Consider the following 20,740-nt stretch of genomic DNA (forward strand, 5'->3'; position numbering starts at 1 on the left):
ACGCTGTGGGCTTCTTATGAAAGCACTTTGCACAGACGCGATATTGTCTCCCGTACGTGCGGTTAGGGGTCGCCCTGCAGATTGCTTCTGCAATGCGGACCCAGGTGTTGTTTGCATGCTCTGAGGGAACACAATCGTGCCACCCGATGTTATAAGGACGCCGAAATTTTCGACCCGCGGCCTCCACACTTCCATTCTTGTAATCGCTTTTTACTACAGAGATACGCTGCCCATCGTTCCACTATTCCATGTTTACTGTTTACTAAATCACAACGCAGTGCTAACAGCATTCTGTATGCCTAACGGCGCCACTTATCTCGCAGCGTTGCCACAACGCGTTCCAAAATTTCCCATTGTTTTTAATCACTCTGCGCTATGGAATGACAAAGCAAACACAGGTACTGAAAGTAGAAACGAAACTCCATAACGGTAAACGAACTTCACTATGAATGGAAAGCAACAGTATCAGAAGCTTACTCTGAGACTATTGCCATTATTCCACTGGTTCTTTTGCCGGCCGCGGTGGCCGTGCGGTTCTAGGCGCTCCAGTCCGGAGCCGCGCTGCTGCTACGGTCGCAGGTTCGAATCCTGCCTCGGGCATGGGTGTGTGTGATGTCCTTAGGTTAGTTAGGTTTAAGTAGTTCTAAGTTCTATAGGACTGATGACCACAGCAGTTGAGTCCCATAGTACTCAGAGCCATTTGAACCATCATTTTTGAACCACTGGTTCTTTTAGCGTCCTAGAAAAGACTGTAGCAGAACGGTTTGGTCAATGTATAAGGGACAATCAGATGAAAATGAGACAGATGGAAGAAACGAAAATAAACTGTTCATCATATCAGAAGTAGTCGCCACAACTGTTAACACATCCGTCTCAATGTGAGGCAAGTGGTCAACGCCTCCTGGAAAAATGTTTGTGGTTGCCTACTGTAACGGAACATATTAAAGGCTTCACTTTAATGAAGTATGCGATACCCTCCAAATTCAACCAGTTTAACGAGTATTTATGATTATAGAAAAGTTATTGTGTATGTTAACAATGATTGCACAACATGTCTCCATAAACAGTCAACCCATTAAATTATACTGAATAACTGACCCACACAAAAGTTAATATCACTTGATCACTGATACAGCAAATGTCATCATGTAAAAACACTAAGTTCATCTTAAATAATTAATATGAAGTACGAAGAATAGTGGCCAACTTAGGTATTTTGGATCTCCTTAAATAAAAATCACCCAGTGAAACCTATTTGTTCACTAGGAGCGTTTTCACTCAGTATTCACGTAATCAATCCTATTTTAGACGAAAACCAATGTAATTCTTAATAATTCATGTTACTTACTTATTTATGCAAATTAGAGAAGTCAATTGACAAACTTCTAAAAACCGGCCTTTTTGTAACAAAGAATTATTCTGTCAAGTCAACAAATCTGTCTGTCATTTTAATAACATGTTAAATTATGTCACTCGATGCAAATTAATAACTTTTCTGCACAAATTATGATAACAGATGTACATGTGACTTATAAACTATATCTCTTTTTAGTAGTTCTTTGACAAGGTTATAAATACAAGCAGCAAGAAGGGTTGGAGAGACATCGGAACGTCACTTTGGTAAAGTGTGTTTGTGTGTTATTGTTTGAGGTGGATAAACAATGCAAAGAACATGTAAAGGAAGTACTACTTTGTGTTGTGTCATGATCTTTGGTGGACAGTGGAATTAAGATGGCCACCAGAGTAATAAATATTTGATGTTTACATATTTGTTGGTTTCGCTCGTTCTTTATCATCAACAGCACATAAAAAACACGGGACCTCATGTTTTTACCCTAGACAACCAGATTTAGAGCCAGCATCAGCATCGAGATACAGCGGCGATCCAGCAAGCAGCAGCGATTACTACAATGCATTTTAATGGCGCCAACCTAACATCAAGTGCTAACAAGCTCCGTAAATTGGAGTGAAATAGTGCGGTTATAGCAATTAGCAATATCTACGACTAGGCGACCATTACAAAAGTGGGGGCTCGTCCGGGATCTTTAAGTGCATCGATGATAATAGTGCAGCGATAAATTTCGTAAGTGCTTAGCACTCTAAAAAAGTTTATTTGTGCAGTGTGGCAGCAGTGAAAATATGTCAAAGTAAAAAAAAATCAAATAAAGTGTGTTTGTGCGACTACGAAAAACTATCATCACACCGCTCGGAAGATTAACGTCTGGATTATGTCAATGGAATTCATCAATCAAGACTTCAGCTTCGATAAAACCGAATAAAAGTGAAGAAAGCCAACAAGAACACCGACCACGACATCATAGCATAGCTACATAAAGCAAGGTATTTTGTTGTTGTCATTTACAAAATTAATATTGAACATGTCTCTACCTGAGAGTGATGAGATCGTAGGAAATGTAAAAATTGAACCAGGGGGTGGTGAACAATTAAACTTAACGGAGTGGCTAGCAGAGTTTGCAACTCAAATAAGGTCGCAACTTAAACAATCAAGTGAACAAGTAAGTTTGAAACTTAAAGAAAACACAGATAGACTGGATAAGTTAAGTTTGAATTTTGATCTATTAAGCACTCATCTCAATGAGAAGTGTGAGGAAATTAAAACCACCCTCAGTAAGGACACTAGAGAACGGTTGATACACTTCAGAAAAGAATTTCAAGTTAAAGTTTAAAGTTTAAATGAAAACATACAAGCTAACACAGACAGCATTGCTGTCATCTACAACAGAGTAGATACTGAAGTTGAAAGATTAGATCAGAGAATAGACAAAACATCAGAAAACCTTAAACAAGAATACAACCTGTATACCACTAATGTAGATACAAAAGTAGAAAATATACACACTAAATGTACACAATTGGAAGATGCATTGATGTCAAAACAAATGTTTTACAATCAAAATACAATGTATGGGTACATCCAAGTGAAATGCTTTCCTGGTGAAAATCTGCACCCTATTGACTTTATTCACCAATGTAAGGATATGTTTGTTGTAGGAATGTCAGATAACATAAAAATTAAGTTAGTAAAACAGTTTCTAGAAGGGGAGGCCCTATCCTGGGCAAATGAGAATAACGATTCTTGGAATACTTTTGAAGAGTTTGAAGCTAAATTTATTTGTAAATTTTGGTCACAATCCATACAAGCCAGATTAAAGTTTGAATTTCTAAATGGACCAATGTATAGAGGGAAAGTAGGGGGAATGCAAAAATTTTGCAGAGATCAATTGAAAAAACTTGCTCACTTGAATAACTCTTTTGATATTATGACACAAATTGATGTTTTAAAAAGAAGGTTACCAGAGAGACTTCAGTGGGAATTGGTCCATGGACCAGACGATTCAATGGAAGAGTTCCTGAAATTTGTAGATAGATTAGATAGGGCCTTGGAAAGAGAAAATAACCAAAGTTTTGGCTCTGGCAACAACCAGTATGGGGGGTGGAACAGGAATGTAAATAGAGATTATTATGGGAGGAGAGACTTTGAAAATTCTGGAAATAATGCTCCAAATAGGGGAGATAGGAGATATGAAAATGATTTCAGAAACAATACACAGGAGGGAGGATGGAGGAGAGATAACAGGAATGATAGAAATAGGTATTGGGGAAGAGAACAAGAGAGAAGGGGGTTTGTTGAAACTAGTGAACAAAACGACAACTACAAACGGACAGACCGAGGAAACCAGCCGGGAAACGGTGGACAGTCCCACTAGATGTCTGTAGTTTTGGGGCTAGACAATATTATGACAGGACAACACATAACCGAAACTGGAAAAGGAGAGGATACAATGTAAAGAGTAAGTACCATGAAAATACTGATGTTGTTAGAATGAATAAAATAGAATTTAATAAAAGGTTTTGGGATACTATGAGTAAAAGTGATACAGTTAATAAAAACATTGTTCAAGCACAGGTAGTTAGTGAAAGTGCAGAAGTTGAAGGTATTGCAGAGTTCCATAGTTGGGCTGAAAAAGATACTGGTGTTAATAACAAGTCAGACACACTACAAATAGAATCTATTTTGGGGGGTTTATTTGATAAGAAGGGGGATGACGAAGTGTTTAATGGAGCCAAAGACTCAATCGCTGAGATTCAGATACATAGGGGGGAAACTGAAGATGGGGTTGTTGTGGAGGAGGAGGAAGAAGTAATAGAGGGACATTTAAATGATGATCCTAAATCAAGTGATGTTATTGATAAGAGTGTGGAGGAAGAAATAAAAGTATTTGTAGAATTGAAAAGTGATTATATGGTAAAGGTAAGTGATGTGACAAATATGGGTAATAATGAGGTTAATTTAAGTGAAATGCAGACTAGGGAATGTGTATCTGATGACAAGCTATTGCCTGTTGGGAACTATGAAACACTAATCTATGAGAATGGTAATAATAATAATATTAAAGAAAATATAAAGGGATGGAATGTAAATGTGTGTTTTCAAGAAAAAGGGGAAAAGTTTTTAGAGGTATTGTGGAACAACTATGGAAACTGTATAAACAAAAATACCTTTTGGAAACAATTAGCAAAGGTAAGTGCAACCTTGTATCCTACATGGTGGATAAGAATTCGTAGTGGACTTCATAAAAAATGGGGTAAAAACAGTAGTTTGTCAAGTGACAACACAGTGTTAAGAGGAACAGACGAAAACAAAGGTTTAAGTTTAAATGTCAACGCTTTGCAAACAGAGAGGGATGTGTCTAAGTGTAGGAAAGAGACATTAGTGTTAGGAACTAAAGAAATTGAAAATAATCTATTATTTGAAATTACTGAAATAGACAAAGATGTTGAGCTAGGTTGTCCATATGTTAAAGTAAACATTGACATTTGTCCATTTGAAATAAAAGAAAGCCCACATCCTGATGCGTATAGACTTATCTTTCCCAGATCAAGAAGGTTATTTGGATTAAGAAACAGCACTGAATTGAAACCATATAAACATGATCAAGGACATTTCCCTGTTTGAATACAACAACTTACCCATTTTCTGTAAAGCGTTTTAACAGGAAAGATTTTTACTGGGTGTGTCAAATAGCAACTACCACTCATCCTACAGACCCTGGAAAAGTTCCAGATCTCTGAGACAATGTTTTTATATTTTTATTGTCTCTATTGAATATTAAATTTTGAGACATCTTCTTTACTTGCAATGGGCAAGAAGGTGACAAACATTTATTACTTTCTTTTTGTATTGTTGAATATGGGACATACTTGCACCAAATATAAAAGACAATGTAAAAAATTGTTGTGAAAGACCCATCATTTTGTTACTATTCTTTTCTTAGGCATAAGATTTGTGTACAATTTTCTACAGCTAATCAGATGTTCACCAAGTGTGATGCATATTATATTCATACATGTGGCTTCTCTAGTGTTTGTGTTTATGTATCATGTCCATACTTATAATTATGTTCTTTGTTTTCATTTCCTTTATGTGGCTCAAAAAGAGCAGACAGTTGCAATATTTTCCTATGGACATCTGACCTGTCCACCTATGTAATATATTTATGTTCCTTCTATTATCTTGATTATTCTGTGACTCAATGAGAGCTGACTTTGAAATAATTTGCGTATATTTTTTATATATCTTAACATCGCATGTGATACATTTGTGTCTGTTATTGATCATTTTCCATGTGGCTCACTGGGAGCAAAGATTAACAATTTTTTTTCTTTCATATATTACTAAATATTTTTATTATGCTGTCATACTGAGAGCCATAACACAAAGTCCATTTGAAACAACACAACTAAAATATTTCCAGGAAAAAGTCATTTTGAAACAATGTAACGGTCATTGTATACATAGTAAAACAAAAAATTTATTATTAAAGTAGTACTTTTCCAAATTTTAACCATTTGACACATTTGTCCTAGTCGGCTAATATCATTAACATTCTATAAATGATATTACCCGAGGGGGTATTGTAATGGAACATATTAAAGGCTTCACTTTAATGAAGTATGCGATACCCTCCAAATTTAACCAGTTTAACGAGTATTTATGATTATAGAAAAGTTATTGTGTATGTTAACAATGATTGCACAACATATCTCCATAAACAGTCAACCCATTAAATTATACTGAATAACTGACCCACACAAAAGTTAATATCACTTGATCTCTGATACAGCAAATGTCATAATGTAAAAACACTAAGTTCATCTTAAATAATTATGATGAAGTACGAAAAATAGTGGCCAACTTAGGTATTTTGGATCTCCTTAAATAAAAATCACCCAGTGAAACCTATTTGTTCACTAGGAGCGTTTTCACTCAGTATTCACGTAATCAATCCTATTTTAGACGAAAACCAATGTGATTCTTAATAATTCATGTTACTTATTTATGCAAATTAGAGAAGTCAATTGACAAACTTCTAAAAAACGGCCTTTTTGTAACAAAGAATTATTCTGTCAAGTCAACAAATATGTCTGTCATTTTAATAACATGTTAAATTATGTGACTCGATGCAAATTAATAACTTTTCTGCACAAATTATGATAACAGATGTACATGTGACTTATAAACTATATCTCTTTTTAGTAGTTCTTTGACAAGGTTATAAATACAAGCAGCAAGAAGGGTTGGAGAGACAGTCGGAACGTCACTTTGGTAAAGTGTGTTTGTATGTTATTGTTTGAGGTGGATAAACAATGCAAAGAACATGTAAAGGAAGTACTACTTTGTGTTGTGTCATGATCTTTGGTGGACAGTGGAATTAAGATGGCCACCAGAGTAATAAATATTTGATGTTTACATATTTGTTGGTTTCGCTTGTTCTTTATCATCAACAGCACGTAAAAAACACTGGACCTCATGTTTTTACCCTAGACAACCAGATTTAGAGCCAGCGTCAGCATCGAGTCACAGCAGCGATCCAGCAAGCAGCAGCGATTACTACAATGCATTTTAATGGCGCCAACCTAACATCAAGTGCTAACAAGCTCCGTAAATTGGAGTGAAATAGTGCGATTATAGCAATTAGCAATATCTACGACTAGGCGACCATTACACTACCAAAAGACGTTTGTACCCAGGCGTACGCCTCTTTGCCGAACCAAGTCAACATCTCCCTACACGTGATTTACATATTTTTGGAACCCTAAAGAAAGTCGTTCGAGACCGTCAATTTGTCTCACGGTTAAGGCGCTCAGTCCGGAACCGCGCGACTGCTACGGTCGCAGGTTCGAATCCTGCCTCGGGAATGGATGTGTGTGATGTCCTTAGGTTAGATAGGTTTAAGTAGTTCTGAGTTCTAGGGGCTGATGACCACAGATGTTAAGTCCCATAGTGCTCAGAGCCATTTGAACCATTTGAGACCGTCAATTTGCTTCTGACTAAGAGGTGCATGTGTGTATACAATCATAGTCCGGCGAACGTATTAACCTTCTTGTCTTACAGTTATGGAATGTTACCGTTACGCACGTATAAAATATTATCATTTAAATCTTCATTAATTAAGAAGAGATTTAAATTTCCAACGTAACACAGTCAATAAAGCACAATTAATTCAAATTTCGGTTTCTACACTAATGCTCCTCCCTTTGTCAAAGCCAGAACAGTAACTATGACAAACGAGAGCTCAAAAATTTGAAAATTATAAGTAAATGGCAATAAGTTTGGCTTCCTGTTGATTATTTGATCAACTACTGAGAGATTAAAAACGTTGTCAGTTAAAAGTTCAATAGCATGTGACCCACTGCTCTCGTGAATATACAGGGACCACCCTGTATAAACAAGTGGGAACACATGAGCTTCAACATTAACACCAATATACATCAGCAGCCAAGTCTGTTTATTATAATCTCAGTAGCTCCTGGCCAACCATGAATAAAGTAGAAATTACAATACGTTGGCGTGCATATCCAGTAACTGCCGACATCAGATACAATGAATGTTCAGCACAGTGTCATAGTACGGCTTTTCCAGGAGTGTTCACATTTTAAGCGGATCGCTCCCCCCGCGTCTGCTTGCCTGACTGTATCTGCGCTCTTTGATAAAAAGCATCTCATCACCTGTTAGCGAACAATAGTACGGGTGTGGTGTCCCCTCTTTATCTTTATGACGGCCTGAAGTCTGCTGCGGACAGTTTCAATGACGTGTCTCAATGTCTACGGAGGAATGCAGCCCATTCTTCTTAAGATCCAAAACCAGAGAAGGCAGCGATGTTGGACGATGCGTCTGGAGCGAAGCCTTCGTTCTAGCTCAGACCCAGGTCTTCTGTTGGATTTAGGCTACAACCCTTGGCATGGAAGTCCATTCCAGAAAGATTGACTCACTTTCTAACAGGGTGCACTGTCATGCAGACACACACAATCGCCGTCTCCGACAAAAATCCTCTACCGTACTGCGTACACTACGCAGTGAAATGTGTTAATATCATTCTACATTTAGCGTTTTATTGAGCGGAGTGATGGGATCAGACGCCAATCAGGAAAAATACCGCCATATCACACCACTACCTCGTCACAGTTGTCCGCAGCTCGTGGTCTCGCGGTCGCGTTCTCGCTTCCCGAGCACGGGGTCTCGGGTTCGAGTCCCGGCGGCGTCAGGGGTTTTCACCTGCCTCGAGATGACTGGGTGTTTGTGTTGTCCTCATCATTTCATCATCATTCATGAAAGTGTCGAGTTTGGATTGAGCAAAGGTTGGGAATTTGTACGGGCGCTGATAACCACGGAGTTGAGCGCCCCACAATTAATTAGAGATTATTTAAAAGTGTAATTTTCGAGGATCTTCAGTAAAATGGCTTATGACGTCTTCCGCGAAAGAATCACCCATACTGTTTACATATTTTATTTACACTTAACATACAAAACGCATTTAACCTGTCTTCGATCATTGCTAATCTCAGACATGTTTTACGTGTCTGAATGTACTGAATTGCCTCCAGACTGTAGCCGTGGAATAAAGCATTACTATTAAAAAATTGCTAGGGCTGTTAGATAAAAATATTCTACTTGTTGGATTAATTCTGTTGTCTCCAAAGTTTCTAGGTTCTTCTGCTTGTTTATCCAACATATGCCCCATAGTTTGGCTTCTGACGCGATACGTTCTAATTCATAAAATTTGGATACCTCCTCCTCAGATTTTTTTGAATTTTGGAGCTGCTATTTTTGTTACCCGAGCAGTGTGGAACAATGAAACAGAAAACGACTGTCACCTGTGTTTACTGAACCTCGCCTCTAAAGAGGATAATAGCGAATCTAAATAGGGCACTCATGGCGAGCGACGAGTGGCTTGCTGTCCTAGCTCTACGTTTAAAGCCTTAACACTTTCATTAGCTGATTTTAAAATTTTTTCACTCGTTTCTTCGACAGAATGCCTGTCTTCTGCAACTGCAGTTGTAGTGGTTGGGATGAGCTCTGCAAATTTAATTACGTCCTGTGATGTAGAATGTAATGTGTTTGTGACCGTTTACAGCACGGACTTGTTGTCAGTAAAACACAAAGCCAGAATGAATGTGTTCTGTCAAACTGTGGATAGCACCTGGAAAGATTTTTTTCTTGTCCCAAAATTCTCTTCCTGAGAAAGCATTTCCAAACCTTCCACAATTTGATAAATGACCCTTAAACATGGAAATACATTTGTATTTATGAGACCACCTTGTTTTATACAGAAATTGTATTTTAGGTCAATCTTTTTGACCCGAAACTGATCCCCTGAAGAAATTTACCGTATCTTTTACAGCTCCAATGCAACGGCGAGTCTCAAGAATATTATTTAAGTCGTTTACTACAAGATTTTATTTCTGGCAGGAGCAGTGAAAATATAAACCCTTTTTATATGTTTCTCTCAATATGTTTTGGTTACCGCCATCTTTCCCCGCCATCGTAGCGCATCAAGTGTAGACCTGTCCCAAGCGTTTGTTAACATCAATGTTCAATGCATTAATGACTCCATTAATTTCAGCATCTATCGCTTGGAAATTGATTTATTGTAAGTCGACAAAACCCATAAATTCTTCCATAACATTTTTTTTTACTTTCATTGTAATATTTAAGACCTTTTGATAGTTGCTCGTTTCCTAATATATCAGCTGATTCATCAACCAAAATACTGTAGGCACGGGCAGACAGTTTTTCTCCGATTAGGACTCCACATACGTTAAAATCTGATTTTGTGTTTGTGGAGACTTAAAAATGGCTCTGAGCACTATGGGACTTAACTTCTGAGGTCATCAATCCCCTAGAACTTAGAACTACTTAAAGCTAACTAACCTAAGGACATCACATACATTCAGGCCCGAGGCAGGATTCGAACCTGCGACCTTAGTGGTCGTCTGGTTCCAGACTGTAACGCCTAGAGCCCCTCGGCCACCCCGGCCGGCTGTGGAGACTTAGATCGAGCATTTGTAAGCCCTTTTTTGTAAGTGTTTGCTGAAAACTTCATCATCAGAATCAATTTTTAGTTTACGCAAATGTTGAAACACGCCATCATCTTTTTCTTTTCCTCTCAGTGGCAAATCATGATTGCAGCAAAAAGTAATAGTAGTAGTCTTAGTAGTAGTAGTAGTAGTTTTATTCATCTGTAGATCTCTTTTTACAAGGATATAGGAGATGTAAAAGTATTTACAAATTTAGATCAATTTAAAATAAGCTAAGCTAATGCGTTGTTGTTGTGGTCTTCAGTCCTGAGACTGGTTTGATGCAGCTCTCCATGCTACTGTATCCTGTGCAAGCTTCTTCATCTCCCAATACCAACTGCAACCTACATCCTTCTCTATCTGTTTAGTGTACTCATCTCTTGGTCTTGTACTGTTCCGTGACTGGCAGTACCCAAGATCGATTGACAACGACAAGGGATCGTTGTGTACCAACGTCTCTATGCCGTTACTGCAGAGTATCCTGTTGCGCAAAGTACTTGGCCACCAGTCGACCACCACACCTTTAATTAGGTACAGTTTCTTATTTTTAAATACACTCCTGGAAATTGAAATAAGAACACCGTGAATTCATTGTCCCAGGAAGGGGAAACTTTATTGACACATTCCTGGGGTCAGATACATCACATGATCACACTGTCAGAACCACAGGCACATAGACACAGGCAACAGAGCATGCACAATGTCGGCACTAGTACAGTGTATATCCACCTTTCGCAGCAATGCAGGCTGCTATTCTCCCATGGAGATGATCGTAGAGATGCTGGATGTAGTCCTGTGGAACGGCTTGCCATGCCATTTCCACCTGGCGCCTCAGTTGGACCAGCGTTCGTGCTGGACGTGCAGACCGCGTGAGACGACGCTTCATCCAGTCCCAAACATGCTCAATGGGGGACAGATCCGGAGATCTTGCTGGCCAGGGTAGTTGACTTACACCTTCTAGAGCACGTTGGGTGGCACGGGATACATGCGGACGTGCATTGTCCTGTTGGAACAGCAAGTTCCCTTGCCGGTCTAGGAATGGTAGAACGATGGGTTCGATGACGGTTTGGATGTACCGTGCACTATTCAGTGTCCCCTCGACGATCACCAGTGGTGTACGGCCAGTGTAGGAGATCGCTCCCCACACCATGATGCCGGGTGTTGGCCCTGTGTGCCTCGGTCGTATGCAGTCCTGATTGTGGCGCTCACCTGCACGGCGCCAAACACGCATACGACCATCATTGGCACCAAGGCAGAAGCGACTCTCATCGCTGAAGACGACACGTCTCCATTCGTCCCTCCATTCACGTCTGTCGCGACACCACTGGAGGCGGGCTGCACGATGTTGGGGCGTGAGCGGAAGACGGCCTAACGGTGTGCGGGACCGTAGCCCAGCTTCATGGAGACGGTTGCGAATGGTCCTCGCCGATACCCCAGGAGCAACAGTGTCCCTAATTTGCTGGGAAGTGGCGGTGCGGTCCCCTACGGCACTGCGTAGGATCCTACGGTCTTGGCGTGCATCCGTGCGTCGCTGCGGTCCGGTCCCAGGTCGACGGGCACGTGCACCTTCCGCCGACCACTGGCGACAACATCGATGTACTGTGGAGACCTCACGCCCCACGTGTTGAGCAATTCGGCGGTACGTCCACCCGGCCTCCCGCATGCCCACTGTACGCCCTCGCTCAAAGTCCGTCAACTGCACATACGGTTCACGTCCACGCTGTCGCGGCATGCTACCAGTGTTAAAGACTGCGATGGAGCTCCGTATGCCACGGCAAACTGGCTGACACTGACGGCGGCGGTGCACAAATGCTGCGCAGCTAGCGCCATTCGACGGCCAACACCGCGGTTCCTGGTGTGTCCGCTGTGTCGTGCGTGTGATCATTGCTTGTACAGCCCTCTCGCAGTGTCCGGAGCAAGTATGGTAGGTCTGACACACCGGTGTCAATGTGTTCTTTTTTCCATTTCCAGGAGTGTAGATGTTAAGACTGCAGAACGCTATCTAATTTCAGAAGATTCCAGTTGGAGAGGAGCCTCTGATGACGACCAGAATCTAGCCCGCGACGCAATCACACTGGCAGTGAACCAATCGGACACGAAATCAGCCTTAGTACAATTAATATTGCAGCCACCTCAACCGCTGACCGGTGTAGTGTAACGACGTAAGTTTTTTATATATGACCATGTGCAGACTTCGTCACCTACGTCAGTTACAACCCACTTCAAAATTATTTATATTCTTTTTAAATTGTCTCAGAATGGTTCTTGAACGAAACTGTAAAACATCATTTGAGTCGTATGCGCAGAATTACGTCACTCGGGCCAATTGGTTTGCGTAAACCTTTTCAATTTTTAGATGTCGTTTGTTTCTCATCAGAAATTATATTGATACACATTATCTGATTTAATCGATATTAGGACCACATTGAATAAACCTTTTGAGATTCAAAGTCGCGATGAACGCTGTCAAAATTCAATAATCTCGTCAAATATATTATTAATTCATTCACATAATTCTTCATAAATAAATCCTCGGAACACGTATTTCAACTTTAATAGCATCCACTAGTTTATTATCTTCCTACATACAGACGTGAACCCGAGCCTTGACGAGACAAAACTAACATTTTCAATAAGATTAAACTTCCTATGATATCATTGATGTACAAAACATTACAAATTCTCATTTATTTAATTTTTAGAAGCACGACGCAACAACTCGGTTTCAGGATCTTCTGTTGCTTTTTGGCTGTCGACCCGCGACGTATAGTGGCCAGCAATTTTCTCTCCGGTCCCGGCAACGAAGTTTCTGTCTCCGTTCGTTGCGCCGCCCTCTCCGTACATGAAACATAAAAAATAAATACAAAAACTTTAGACAATTCACAACCATTACAAATATTACAAAAATACATAAACAAAACTAAATTAAACTTATTCACCTGCAAACTGGGCTGACACTGGTGGATGGGTGACGCTTCAATTTCGTCCCACTACACCATGCAAACAGCCTGTCTGCCAAATACTGGGAACAACACCCTGCCTAGACACGACACCTAAATCATACCAATTCACGACAGAACTGCGAATAATCACTTAACAATATTCACACGCCAATGATTACTGAAGTTAAGCGGTAGTGAATAAATGGGCCTATTTAATGAACCACTCTCGTTGTCTACGATACTGATCTCGTCAGAGCAACAAATTACTTTAATTTCAGTACCTGATTATCTTGCGTGATGATAAATGCGACATCCAACTAGGAATTGTTATCTTTTGCAACGAGCTTTTCACAACGCAGCACGTACTCTCTGACATAAACTCGGAACTATTTTATTACTTGTACTAAAATACCAATCTGTCTACCGTCTTGAAATGATTAGCCTGTTTATGGACACTTCCATCACTAATGTTAGGAATTAAAACATTAAAACATACAATGCAGACTGGATATCGGTCACACGGATTCCACAAAACTCAGCCCCTAACAAAGCAATCTCTCAATTAAATCAGGCTCACGCGGGACTCACCACAGAAAATTTTACGAACAAAACTGTTCCCACAACTATAATCAACAAAATTCCGTGCACTCTCCCAAGACTTAGGTGTCAACTGAGTAGCCTCACTACACCATGTAGTGAAACGCTATAAGATCAGACCTGATATACACCACTGCCACCACTTGGTCGGTGAGAGGTGTATTCGGGAACTAACTAACCCTTTTCGTTGTACAATAGGAACCACTTAAAACGAACAAACACGCAACGCCACGCCAACTTTTAACAATTAATGTAATAATCATCGATGCTGTCGATTCTTCGCAAAGGCGGCCGGCTACTGCGTGTCGCTCAAGCAGCATCTCTGGACGCAACGAGGGCGATATGGTATATCGCTGCAGTCGCGCATGCTCGCATGTGATAGACGCTCTCATATCATCTAGAACACAATTTGATTTTGGTTTTACCACAACATACACGTATATTACCGTGACCACCAGGTGTTATCATTGATTTATCACGCAAGACGCTCAGCACCAGTAAGGGCGAACGTACCCCGTGCGTTTTGACACAGCACAGTCTCACCCTACGATTTTTACCCTCCACGCTGCCCTCCAATACTAAATTGGTGATCCCTTGATGCCTCAGAATATGCCCTACCAACCGATCCCTTCTTCTAGTCAAGTTGTGCCACAAACTCCTTTTCTCCCCAATTCTATTCAGTACCTCCTCATTAGTTATGTGATCTACCCATCTAATCTTCCGCATTCTTCTGTAGCATCACATTTCGACAGCTTCTATTCTCTTCTTGTCCAAACTAGTTATCGTCCATGTTTCACTTCCATACATGGGTACACTCAATAAAAATACTTTCAAAAACGACTCCCTGACACATACACACATATTTAAAGACTTCTAGTTAGAGACAATCATTACATTTACTCCTGGTATACAATACCTCTTTTTACAAATAACTTATTAAATAATGTAATGCCACATTGTTCTCTCACATTTCACTATCAGTCACTGCACACACCATACATACATTGTTTCATAATATTTCACTCACTACACAAACACACACACACACACCATTTTGGGCCATTTTCTCTACTGCAACTTCCTATTGCTATCTCGAAAAGCTGAGTCAGCATCCCTCCATAATTTGTGAGATGTGGAAGTCAGAAAGAGGAAGAGGTGTTAGTATTGTGCTATGGACAGCTTGGGGGTAAGTATTTATAGAAAGGAAGAAATGAAGGAGAAAAGATAAAGTGAAGGTGTTATGTGGAATGTTGGATATTTTATAATCATTATAATTATTATTATTTATTTGTATAACATTTTTTATCAAACCCCTACTCTGTTTTAGCTAAGTAATCCTTCAATGTATAAAACAAATTGCATAACAGGTACTTTTAGCTGGCTTTTTAAATAAGTGAATTTTTGCAATTTTTTAATCTCTTTTGTTAATTTATTGTACAGTTTTATTTCTTGGTAGAAAATGCTGTTTTGAGTTTTATGTTTATTTTTTCTTGGTAAATGTAAGTAGAATCTATCTCTAGTTGCATGGTCAAGGACAGAGCTGTTGGTGCAGTAATTACCAATTTTATTTTTGATGTGTACAACTGACTGGTAACTGTATTTACATGGAGCAGTTAAAATCCCCAGTGTTCTGAACAGATCTTAACAATGAGTTCGACTAGTATTTTTGGTTATTATTCTTATGGCTCTTTTACGGAATTTGAAAGTAATTGTGTTCATATTTGTGCATATGTTCCCCAAAAAAGAATGCCGTAGCTAAGAATTGAGTGTACATATGAATAATATGTAACTAAAAGACACTGCATGTTACACACTGATGATAGGATTCTAAGGGCATAACATGCTGATGACATTCTGTTTGCAAGTGCCTTAGTGTGTTCACACCACTTCATCTGAGAATCAATATACATTCCTAGAAATTTTGCATTTGCTACACCTCTACAGGGTGAAAAGTATTTAAACCGACAAAGTCTGGGATGTTGTAGGGGATATCAAAACAAATATTTTGACTTAATGTCATTCTTTCCTATGAGGTGTATTTAAACCGGTAGAGGAAGGTTTCTCTGGTGGCAAATTAATTAAACCAACAAACACTTTTCCAATTTTTTATGACCAAGAGACAACACATTAACACAATCCAATTTCAATTACAGTAGATTTTCAAAAAAAGCCTCCATTGACACGTAAACAAAGGTTACACCGACGGATCATGTTCTTTCTGTCTGACACGGGCAAAAACCCCAGGAGTATCCTGAATTGTTCCTGCTGCTGCTACTATCCGGGCAACCGGATCCTCTTCTGATGCAACAGGAGTTGCGTAAACAAGGGTTCGCATCTCACCCCACACAAAAACGTCCAGAGGGGACATATCTGGGGATCAAGCAGACCATGGTACAGGACCACCTCTGTCAATTCACGTTTCTGGGAACCGTCGGTCCAGGAATCGACGCACACGACGACTGAAATGAGCCGGCGCCCCATCATGTTGGAACCACATGCGTTGTCTTGTAGGGAGCGGCGGGTCTTCCAGCAATTCTGGCAATGCTCTGGCGAGAAAATTTAAAAGTGCCTTCCGTTTAATGGCCTAGCTAGCAGATACGGCCCAATTAAACAGTCCCCAACAACACCGACCCACACATTAACGAAGAACCGCATTTGATGAGCGCTAGTAACTGTGGTATGTGGCTTATCCTCACTCCAAACATGCAAATTGTGCATGTTGAAAACTCCATCACGACCGAACGTTGCTTCATCGGTAAGCAACACAGAGGATGGAAATGTAGGATGCATTTCACACTGTTCCAGGTACCACTGCGAAAACTGTGCTCTGGGTGGATAATCAACTTGTAAGTGAAATGGACGTAACAATTGCTCTCGAAGGACTGTTCTTGCATTCATCTGATTCGTCCCCATGTTACGTGCAATTGCACGAGTGCTGATTGAAGGATCCCGCTCCTCATGCTGCAAGACAGCTTCCTCAAATTGCAGCGTTCTTACCGTGTGACGGCGTCCCTGTCCAGGTAATCTGCTAAATGACCTGGTCTCACGCAGACGTTGGTACACAGCAGGAAAGGTCGTATGATGCGGGATACGGCGATTAGTATATTGTTGTTGATAAACCCGCTGTGCAGCTCGTCCGTTGTGGTGCGCTACGTAGTACGCACCAACCATATCAGTGTACTCACTCCAGATGTATCGCTCCATTAGTAAACAGAGACAATGCACTACTACACTGGTGGACAGCAGTTGCCTACAACTGAAGAGCGTAATACGCCCTCTAACAACTGAAGATCGTAATACGGCCTCTAGCAACTGAAGAGCGTAATACGGCCTCCACCGGTTTAAATAATCCTCATAGGAAAAAATGACATTAGCGAAAAAATATTTGTTTTGATTTTCCCTACAACCTCCCAGAGTTTGTCGGTTTAAATACTTTTCACCCTGTACAGAGGTGCCATCTACATTTAATTTAACATTGTCATTTTTCCTCTTCAAACTGAAATTCATGGCAGTAGTTTTCTTTATGTTCAATGTCACTTTTTTACTTATTGACCAGTCATAAACTTCCTTGAGAGTTTCATTTGCTTTTTCGGCAAGGAGTTTTCTTGTTTTCTCAGTGACTATAATATTGCTGTCATCAGCGAAGAGGATTTTTTCACCATGAGTAATACTACTGAGAAAGTAATTGATGTATATCAGGAACAGTATTAGTCTTAATATGCTACCTTGCGGAACCACTATATTAATGTATTTTGGTTCTGATAACTGTTTTACTAAATGATTAGATCTATTTTAAGTATGTGTTATCTCTACTCTTTGTATCTTATCTGTTAGGTATGATCAAAACCAGTCATTCGCTACTCCTCTTATTTCTAATGCTTCTAATTCATTTAATAGAATCTTGTGGTCGACTGTATGAAACGCCTTGGAAAGATCCAAAAATATGCCTGTGACACACTCATCTCTATCAAGAGCATCAAGTACAACGTTTGTGAATTGTACTATGGCTGACTCCGTATTTTTGCCACTTCGGAAAGCAAACTGTAATTCGCTTAAAAGATTGTATTTATTCAGGTAATTCATTAATCTGTCTTTCATAACTGCTTTCATTATTTTTGAGAATGCTGACAGCAGGGAAATGGGCCTGTAATTTTCTATGTCTTCTGCATTACCTTTTTTAAGCAAAGGTACAACTCTTGCCTGTTTTAACTGCTCTGGAAATGTCCCTGATGTGAAGGATTCATTTATTATATTTGTTAAGGGGCCTTGTATAATCCCTATGCATCGTTTCAGTACACATGCTGGTACTACATCTAAGCCTACTGACTTTTTATTTTTTAGTTTTTGAATTGTTTTACTGACTTCATTCTCTGTGGTTGGAAGTAACATTATTGTATTTAGTGCAACATTATTTACAGCTGTTATATTTGTTTGGGGGAGTTTGTGCTGTAACTTCTCTACAATACTTGAAAAATGCTAGTTTGCATAGTTTGTTAAGTGCTGTGGATCATTTATTACTTTATCCCCCTCCCTTAGCAGAATGTGTCATTCTGCATTTGTTTGCCTCTCCCAGTTTCCTTTTTTTTTTTTTATAACATCCCAGACTGCTTTGCTTTTATCCTCTGATTTATATATTATTTTGTCATTAAATGACGTTTTGCAGCAATCAGCACCTTCCTATAAATCTTTTTGTATCTATGATAGAAATTTAAGAATTCTGGATCATTGCGAATCTCTTTCATGGAACTGAGGTGAATTTCATATTGACATTGGTTTCTTTATACACTTCATCCCAGCTTTATTTTTCTAGTTCTTTTGAAAACCATTTATTTTGATTTCTGATAGATGTAGTTTGTAGGCTTGTAGTTTAGAGAATGATTCAATGCCTGACTTTACTGTTGTTATTTGACAGAAATGTTCTGATAGTCTGAGATCTTTTACAGCTACATCACATATTTCCCTGTCCACATTTGTGGCCACACGGTCAATTACTGATGAAGTTGTGGTAACCCTTGTTGCACTATTGACCACAGGGACATGCCAAAACTTTGAAGGATGTTTATGAAGGTGCTGCTGGATTCATTTATGATGTTAGTGTTGATGTTAATGTCCCCACACAGAATTGTGTTGACCTTTGTACTTGAGACTTTATCTAGAACTTCTGTTAACATATTGAAAAAAGTGTCCACATTATCACTGGGCGATCTATACATACACAAAATAATTAATTTCTTGGCGATATCAAGCCCTGTTAATTCAGTAGCTGATATTTCAAAGTGTTTCTCTTCACTTACGGTACTGAGATCATGTCTTGATTTGAACTGTGTTCCTTTTCTGATATAAATGCATGATCCTTCACCCCTTGGAGTAGTTCTACAATAAGAGTTTGCCTTTTCATACAGTGATGATACTACATGTAGGATTTCTGTGTCTCTTCACCAGTGCTCAGTAATACAAACTACTGTGAAGTTCAAAGAGTGGAGCTCAACTTCTAATAGTTCTACTTTATTTTTTATTGGTGCATGTTTTGATGGAGGATTGTTAAGTCTGTGAAGTGCCCCATGTTACTCTTTCCAATGGTCTGTTTTTCTTTGTGACATCTGGTATAAGTGACAATTGAGGCGTTAAAATCTGTCTTGTGAGTAATTGTTTCAGTATTTTTTAAAGTCCTGGAGATACTTTTTAGGCAGGGGAACCTGTTTGGATTTATCCTAACAAAGACCTACTTTTCCTTCCTATGACAAGAGGTATTTGACCATGTGTGGCCCGAGATCCACCCCCTATACTTTCATGAATCAGCTGTACCAATCTTCCCTTCCCAGTCCTGTTTAGGTGTAGGCCATGCCTAGTGATACCCCATCTGTTGATAGTCCCAACCAGCACCAGAGAAACACGCGCGAAGTTGGCTGTCCTCAAAGCCATCCCTAACCACACATTGATTCGCCTCACAGCTCCATCAAGGTGTGGTCGATCATGACATCGGAACGGCTCAGCAAAGTGTACGTTGGTGCCATGAGCCATGGAAGCTATCTTGTCCAGGTCACCACCTATATCATATGTCCCATCCCTGTCCAAACTATTTCCCGCCCCACCCACTATCACTGCATGGTGCTCTTTTGTAAAGTCCTTACATAAAGACACTAGGTCCTCTATCACATGACTTAGACCTACATTTGGCTTCAAGATACAGTTGGCCTGGTATTCTGCCCCTAAACTTTCCTAAGGGCCTACATCTCGCCCATGGCTACTACCTAGCAGTAGCACTGTCTTCTTCCTAACACTTTGTGCATTCCTAGGCTTCTTGGCCTCGGTTGAAGTGTGCTGCACGTTTCCTGCTCCTCGTTCTAGCTGGAGCTCTTCTCCACTTAACTCTGGCAGTGGTAGATACCTGGTTTTGGTGTTGATGATATAACTGTCAGATTGCGTTCTCTTTCTTCCTATCCTCCTACAAGCTGCCAGTTCCCAACCATCCTCCTCCTCCCTATCTCCCTTGATCCTTATGAGTTCCTTCCTTGCTTCCTCCAACTGTGCCTGAAGGGCACAGATTTTCCTTTCTGTTCCCCAATCGAAATATTCCTAATATTCCTAATGCTCATTCTGCAGTTCCAGGAGAGAGCCGCTTCTGATCTCCCATCATTCTCCCCACTGCATCCCCCACCCCCAGCGAAAATATTTACTACAAGATTGGCAACAAATCCCTCTACTCACTACCCTGTAACACCTCCCACATTTCTCACTCATGGTCAGTTTCGAAAGAATAATTAAGTTTAAAGAATGTTTTAAATTTGTCAAGGACGGAGATTGGCTGCGCGTAAACAAAA

The sequence above is a fragment of the Schistocerca nitens genome, chromosome 5 (genome assembly GCF_023898315.1).
Source record: "Schistocerca nitens isolate TAMUIC-IGC-003100 chromosome 5, iqSchNite1.1, whole genome shotgun sequence".
Lineage (NCBI taxonomy): Eukaryota > Metazoa > Arthropoda > Insecta > Orthoptera > Acrididae > Schistocerca > Schistocerca nitens.